This window comes from Anas platyrhynchos, chromosome 3 (assembly GCF_047663525.1).
Source record: "Anas platyrhynchos isolate ZD024472 breed Pekin duck chromosome 3, IASCAAS_PekinDuck_T2T, whole genome shotgun sequence".
NCBI classification, from domain to species: domain Eukaryota; kingdom Metazoa; phylum Chordata; class Aves; order Anseriformes; family Anatidae; genus Anas; species Anas platyrhynchos.
The window spans coordinates 67,779,978-67,788,273 of record NC_092589.1 but is presented as its reverse complement, the minus strand read 5'-3'; positions in this window follow the sequence as shown (position 1 = coordinate 67,788,273).

The following is an 8,296-nucleotide window of genomic DNA, read 5'->3' as shown; positions in this document are numbered from 1 at the left end:
CTTTGGGTTCTTAACAATCCTGAAGTTCACAATATTTCAGTATATACTACTATAGTAGTAAAACACAAGACATTGTATCATTGCATTTTATGTCTTTAATTTGCTTTTTTTTTTTTTCTTTTTCCCTCAGTTCCAACCTATTTCTGTTCACCACCAGAGAACATCTGTTCCTCTTTGTCTCTTCTGCTGTACAGTTTCGCTTGATTTTTGTCATAGGAATAGGAGACCAGGGTGGATTCAAAAGGTACCTGGTTTATTTTAAATCCATGCAGCTTTTCCTGAACTTCATGGAAGTTCTGCCAGGATCTTCTTTCCTTTTCCTTGACCCAGCCTCTTACAGTTCCTCTTCCCTTCTAATGTAGGTCAAGGGTCTGAAGCACCTCTCCGGTGAGAAGAAGCTGAGAGAGCTGGGGCTGTTTAGCTTGAAGCTAAACAGGCTAAAAGGCTCAGGGGGGCATCTCATAGATGAATATCAATATGTGAAATAAGGGTGCAAAGAAGACAGATCCATGCTCTTTTCAGTGTTGCCTACTGCCAGGCAAGGGGCAGTGGGCATAAACTAGAATGCAGGAAGTGCCAACTAAATATCAAGAAGTACTTCTTTACTGTGAGGGTGACTGAGCACTGGCACAGTTCACCTGGTGAGGTTGTGGAGTCTCCCTTCTTGGAAATCTTCAAAAGCCACCTAGATGTGATCCTAGGCAACCTTCTTTGGGTGGTCATGCTTCAGCAGGTGGTTGGACCAGATGGCTTCCAACCATTTTGTGATTTCCAAGTTCCGAAAAGAGTTTGGAAAAGAGCCCCAGCATGTATCATTACATTAGACATGCCTCAGAGAAGAAAGCCCCAAAACTGCTATTATAAGGCTTGCCTAGTCTTCTCCCTTACATTTTCCTCCTTCCTAGCATTTTTCCAATGTTGGGCGTAGAAAGGTCAGCCCTTTGTCCCCTGAACTTTCCTGAACTTTGTGTGCTAGCCCTAAGTTCACTTTATTATGAGAGGATGTCAAAGTCTATTTAAGTCAGTGGAAAGAATCCTGATGATTTGGGAGGTTTGGATAAAGACCATCATACCATAGAACTGGTACTGCTGCATAAGATTTGTTTCTGTGCACAATAATGACCTCATCCAGCAAGTCAGAGGAATGCTCACCCTAATATTCCCCTGTACGTTTCTGTGTTGTTATAGGTAGTGTCAGCTAGAGTTGCAGTGAGGAGCTCTTTCTTGACTTGTGTCTTGAGCTTTATGAAAACTAATTGCCTTCTCAGTGATGGTAATATCAAGAATTTTTGCTCCTTTTTCACAAAGTTTATATATATATATAAATATATATATATATTTAGTGCAGCAGCCAACCAATTCATACAGTCTATCTATAAATGTACAGTGCTGCCTCACATACCAAATATTTCCAGGCTATGCGACTTCCTCTAATTTTCATCAGGAAAAGCAGAAAACATCCATCTCATTTTTTACTGATGTTTAGCCAATTTTTTCCAGCTTTACTTTATCCTTATATATATATATCTCTGTGGCTATGGTTACATTGCCCTTTAGTCAAACTTTTCCTAAGTTTGATGTATTTAGGACTTTTAATTCTAGTTTATGATTAGTCCTAGCCTTCTGACCCTTGTTGCTCCTCTCTGAACCTCTTCTTCATTCAATGTTCTTCTGCTTATTGAAGTGAATTTAAAAACTTTCAATCCCTTAGCTAAGTTATCCCATTCAAACTTCGTCATTTGACAGATAAATTGACACAGCAAGATGAGCATCTGACATTTATGTTTTTAATGAACCATTAAAGAAATCACTGTGCAAAGCTTGGAGTTTCTTCTTGCCACATGTAACTGTGTGCACCTGGGTATTCATGAGTTATTGGCTTAACGATCACAAGATTTTTCCTCTGTAAACCTATCTTGCCAGTTACTTTTGACCCTGCAATGTAATTTTAAAATTTTACAAGGCTTTCAAACTAAATCAGAATAGTCTCTGGGGTCTTTTATTTCTTCCCAATAACTAGAATTGCGTATGTTTTTAAATCCTTGTGTGTGTCATGTGCTGGATTTGTTCTTTAAAGTTATGTTGAATAAATACAGTACAAACTCTAGGTAAGCAGGTCCACAGATAATGTTTTTGTTGTTGATATTTACAATCCTTTCATCTAATTTTATTAAGATTTCTCAACTTGATTTTTTTTTTTCTGCCAACTTATATGATCAATGCAGTTTATATTAGAAAAAAAAAATAATCCTTCATCAAGGAGAAAAGGGGTGACTGTACAAATGATAATTTTGCTACTTTACACAGCCAGAAGTCACACTGTCAAAAAATCATCCTGTGAAGCAGGTAAGCTGTTTGTTCAGTGATAACTGTGAATCAGAGCCAAGAGAGAAGACAATATCATTCATGTCAAAACCAAAACCTCAAATAATTTATCACATTTAGTCTATAGTCCAAGAGAATTTAAAAGAGGATAAGACAAAGAAAATGATTAAACATTGTGGAGAGATTGCTGATGTTTTCTCATTCAGGTAAGTAAATGGTGAATTGTCCCTCTACTTCTTAATGTCAGGCTTGGAGGGGATTCCTGCAGGTCTTCTTTTAAGGCATATTCAGACCTCTATCATTTGAAGCTGAGAAAAGACACAGGACAGCCTTTGCTGTTGTTGCCTTACACCACATAAGGAAGTGACACTATGAAGCCTCATGGAAAGGAGAACACTGGAACACTTGATCCTTCATTTCTACCTAGGTGTGCATTGATCCCCTTCTCTTATTCTCATGAGGAGAATCTGCTGATGTGATGCTCTCTGAAGAGTGCTGTGTGTTAATAACAAGATTGTGTGGATGTTTTCTTAATCAAAGATGCACAACCAAATGTTGGTGAGAACCTTAGTATAGCTTGGATCAGATTGCCAGTCTAAGAACTGATTTCTTAGTCTTTCTGTCACCCTGGCAGCCTATTACTGTTTTCATATTTTTTTTTTTTAGTGATTCTAATTCTGAATTCTGATTTTCCTTTGATGTATCTTTTTGCAGTATCCCAAGCTTTCTGTGATAGCTTGAATAGTGTGTACAAAATGCAGAACTAGATATCTAGATTTTGCCTTATTTTTGCCTTATGAAAGTGGAGGAAAGTTCCACTTTTTGTGGAAAGTTTTTTTTTTTTTTTTTTTTTTTTTTTTCCTTTTTTCCATCAGCAATCTGCCTTTCTTAATTTATGGCAAATTCATTACAAAACCCCTTTGAGAGTAATGAGCCTTAATAGCAGCCTCTCATTATTTTTCATTTTTTCTTTTTTTTTTTTGCTTGCTTTTTTTGTTTGTTTGTTTTTGTTTTTAATCTGTTTATTGATATCCCTGCTGGATATCTTTTCAGCAGTAGCATTGGGTTTGGAAATCGCTCTGAGAACCAATATTTGAACAAAGGGTCCCTACTGAACCCAAGGCTCTAAAAACTAGGAAGCTAAATTACCATCTTCCTTGGAGTCCAAATATTCTGACAATGTGTGTGTGGTGGCCTGCAGCAATGTTTTATAGGTGAAAGGAAGACACCACTGGAGTGTACAAGAGGGATGATAAAAATTGCTTAAAGGCCATGAAAGCCAGAAGGTGTTCAAACACAAAGCATCCTGAATGATCAGAACAGGTAGTTTACCCACAGGCAGAAGGTAAAGGAATGCAGGATTTTTCTGTTTATTTATTTTTTACTATCTTCTTGAAAAAAATCATTAACATTACATAAAAATAAATGTGGAGGAATGGAGATTTGAATTGAGCAGAAAATAAGATGTTATTTTGTGGGGTTAAGAACAGGTATATTCTTTGGAAGTTTCTATTGTGATTGTACTTCTCACTTGGTGCTCCTGATTTTATTTTATTTTTTTTTTACTTTTCATAAGAAGTCCTATTGATTTTAAATAAAATGTTGTGAAACAGCATCTTTTGCAGCCGTGTCCATTTTGTTTCAAAGGTTGTTGAGAAAAAGTATCTTTGGAGACATCATTGAATTTGACTCAGTTGTTATTTCAGGCATGAAAATGAATCTGTTATGTTGTCTTATGAAAATTCTGGTGGACTTTAAAAACAGTCTTCATTTGGCTTAGTGAACGCGGTTCTGAATACGGTGCTGAAGCACATTCTCATTTATGTTGGCTAATGGCACAGTTAAGAAATAACCTTTGGAAACATATTTTAGAGTGATAATTAGTTACTCTCCTTTTCCTACAGTGAAACTGAAATCTTTCCATCTCCAGAGTATTAGGTTCTGCCCACCTTTATCGCTATAAGGACAGAAAGTGAAGTGGGGATGATCTTAGCTTTTTAACACTTTCCATTAATAACATTCATGCAGGTCTTTCTGAAACATTTTATTTTCATATTATTTGCGGGAAGATTTTGACAGGAAAATCATGCTTTATGAAATATTCCTTCTTTGTCCTGTTAAATTCTGGCTGGCTTCTACTGAGATATAAATGCTTAATATTGCCATTTCCTTTCTTTCATCCAGAAAAGAAAAAATACTGGCAGGAAGATGAAATAATTATGAACTGTGAAGCTCTATGGCTCAGCTGATTCTGCCAAAGCAGAAAACAATTTCTCTTTCCAATGCAACCCATATATGATGCCAAAATACCATGTTAAGACAGTAGAATGAGATCTACTCCAAATCTGCTGCAGAACCCACCAAGATCCATGTATGATGCAGATAGGGAGGAGGAAAGAAAAAAAAAAAGTCCATGTTCTTAATTATCTCCCAGACCCTTGGATGGGCAGACCAGATAATTAACATCCCTGTTTTTATCACATGAAGATGTATGGGGATGAAGATGGGAAGAAAGGTGTGGCAAAATCAGTTTGGGCAGTGAAACATAACCTAGAAGTGTCTCAAAACTTAGCAGTTACACATCTGTTGTATATCCCTCTATCCCTCCCTTCTACTGTTGGTAGGAAACTCAGTCATTCACCTGAACTGCATTGCCCCAGGTGCTGTCTAAACACAAAACAGAAAGACTGTCAGTCCTTGGCCTGGTTTACAATCACAGCATACAAATAACAGGAACAAGCAAGAAGCCATGTACATTAAAAATAAAAAAAATAGTTATAGACCTGAGTTGAAATTTGGAAGTGTCACATGAACATTTCCCGTAAAACTGCCTTTCAGACATCTCAGTAGACATTCATGTATACTAGGATTGGGCATATACCCTAAACACAGGTTTAATATGCAAAGAAATGTTAAAGGTATTATTTCTTTTTCATATTTAACATTTCAAGACATAAATCAGATTTGCTTGACGTAGTTAAAAATATGCAAACAAATGTGTATATACAATTTTAATACATTTAATACATTTTAAGACATTGTTTTGATAATGAATTAATTTTAATGAACTATGCTCATCATTGTTTTTTGGAGGTGGGGAAAAAAAAAAAAAGAAAGAAAAAAAGGCTTCGCTCAGATCCATGTACAGATTTCAGCAGCTTTGGTAGGATATTATATCCCAAGCCTTAAATTCCACTGTCAGGCAATGGGAGAAAGAGATCATGAAATCAGTGGAATTTAATGAATTGGATTCCCAAAGACATCCAATTAAAATGCATTTGAGTGGTTAACTAAATGCTGCATCCACTCATAAGTTTTCCAATTCATCTAGTAAAGTAAAAGGAAATGTATGAGGATATTTTTTATGGAGAAGATTAAATGATCTATAAACAGAATAGTCTCTAGGACACTGATCCCTAGAAAAATCATGGACTGAGTCCCCCTGGAACACATTTCTGGGCATGTGAAGGAGCAGAAGGTGACTGGCAAAAACTAGGATGGACTTACCTTCTTTACTTATTTTTTTTTTTTAATACAATTTTGGCTGACCAACCTGATTGCCTTCTATCTTAAAATGGCTAAATTTATGGAACAGGTGAGAGCAAAGAATGCCATTTACCATGATTTAGCAAGGCTTCCAGCGGTATCTCCTACAATAATGTTGTATCTAAGCTGAGGCATTACAGTGCGAGTGAGTGTTTACTAGATGGGTAAAAAGCTGTTTGGGTGGTTGGTCTCAGACAGTAGTTAATGGATCATACTTATGCAGGCCGGTGACAGTGGATTACTGCCAGGATCTACCTGGGGACCCATTCTGTTTTATCATCACTGCTAACAGCCTGGAGGAGATGATGGACAACACTCCCACCAAGTTTGCAGCACACCCCTCCCCCCCCCTCCAGTACCTACAGGGAGGTGGTTAAGAGGGAGTGAGGCTTTTCACAATGGTGAAAGGTGTGAGGATGAGTGACAAGGGTCATCAGCTGAACCAAGGAAGAGAAGTTCAGAATGTAAAGAGGGAGAGACTTCCTCCCTGAGCGGTCAGCTGCCCAGAAAAGCTGCACCAGCTCCATCCTCGAGGTTACCAGCTCCAGCCTCACACAGCCCTGAGCAGCCTGACCTGGTCTCAGGGCTGAGCCTAGGCCACGGACATCCTGAGTACCCGTCCAACCTCTGCCGTTTGTGACTCTGTGCTTCTGTAGCTTCTCGTGAGATTTTTGGTAAAACATTGGGTCTGTGGGTAGTCCTGAACAGGACAAAAGATGTCACAGACCACAGATCTTTTTTTTTTTTTTTTTTTTTTCCCTTGGCCAGGGTATGGTATCACAAACACTGGTGATTTTTGAAGCATTTTGATGGATATCTTTTGTACAACTGTCATTTGCTGCATTCTGACAAAGACACATTTAGAAATGATGCTAGGTTTTTGCTACTGAAAGACTTATTATGTAAGTAACTTTTAAACTACTTACATGAGACACCAGATGTTGTTAAAATCTATTAATGCTGAACAATATGTTACTCACCTGAAAATTTAATCTACTGTGGGCTCTGAACAGTTCTTAAAAATGAGGTCTTTTTTTTTTTTTTTTCTTATTTAAGAAAAAAGATAAAATCAAAGTGAATTAGAAATTCACCTATTTATTAATTTAAAAGGAACACTTGCGAAGTAGCAATTCTACTTACTTAAAATTGAATTTATTTGCCTGAATGAACACTAAGTTAAAAAAATTCATTGTGAAACCAGATGAACACAAAAAGCCAAGTGCAGCACTCAAATGCATTCACACAGCTATCATTGACTTGGGACAGGATTGGCTCAGAGTGTGGAAATGGATAAACCTTTGCCAAGGGAAGAAAAACTGAGCCAAATTTCAGAAACCACATCACAGGAGCATTTCCCCACTGTGCCTGTGGTTGTGGTCTGGTGGTCTGCTGAAGTGAGGGAGAACAGAAAAGCATGAAAATCAGCAAGACAGATGTGTCTGCAGGCACCGAGCAGCAAGGGAGCTGTGCTGCAGTGGCAAGGTGCCTCAATGACTGCAAGTCTTTCCTGAAAGGTGAAAACTGCACTGGAAAATTATTATATATAATTTATATTATTTATATATATAATAAAAATTAATATAAGTTAATTAATTTATTAATTCTTTACAGTCATTTAAAGAATGGTGGATGGGTGTGCTTTGTAAAAATGGCATTGAATGGAAATCTGCTCCCAGAAATGAGGGGCAGGGTTTTGGCAGGGCTAGGGGGCTCCTCCATTGGTAGTGATGAGCTCTGCCCTGTTGTGTGGACAGTACAATAAATCTCATGCTTCTACACTGATGCCAGCGCCTGTGGCCATTGATCTGGGCACAAGCACCTGCCATTTGGCCCACTCTGACTATGAGTATACTGGCTAGGAAATTACCATGAAAGCAACAGCAGCTGCTCTGTGGTGTGAAGCTGTGGTGGTGGTAAAAATACTTAGGGAAAAGTAGGTGCTTCCATCACTTTAAACTTTTCTTTCAGCACCCCACTGCACTGCCCCACATTCCTACTGATATACTATGCAAATAAAATGCAAAACTTTGAATTTCCCATGATGTGTGTTACAAATGAAGTCTCAACTCAACCTCAATTTAGTAATATTTATAAAAGAAATATTTATAAAAGGTATAAAAGGCAAGTAAACAGCGCTGGGTGTGCAGGGAGTCTACACTCCACCAACACACACATACAAACATCAAACATTCTAAAAATACAAAACATTACTTTTACATACTGTTATATATGGAGTGGTAATTCGTGTCAAGAAAATGGTTAATACTAATAAAGAAGGGGGAGGTTTGGGAGTGTGGCTGTGGGGGTTGGAAAGCCCCGTGGTTGGGATAACATTAGACTCTTAACGATGAGCTGGGATGAAGCTCAAGCTGAGAGAAGCGGACCTGTAAGCTGTAACCTTACAGCTTATTCTCCTTATTAACAA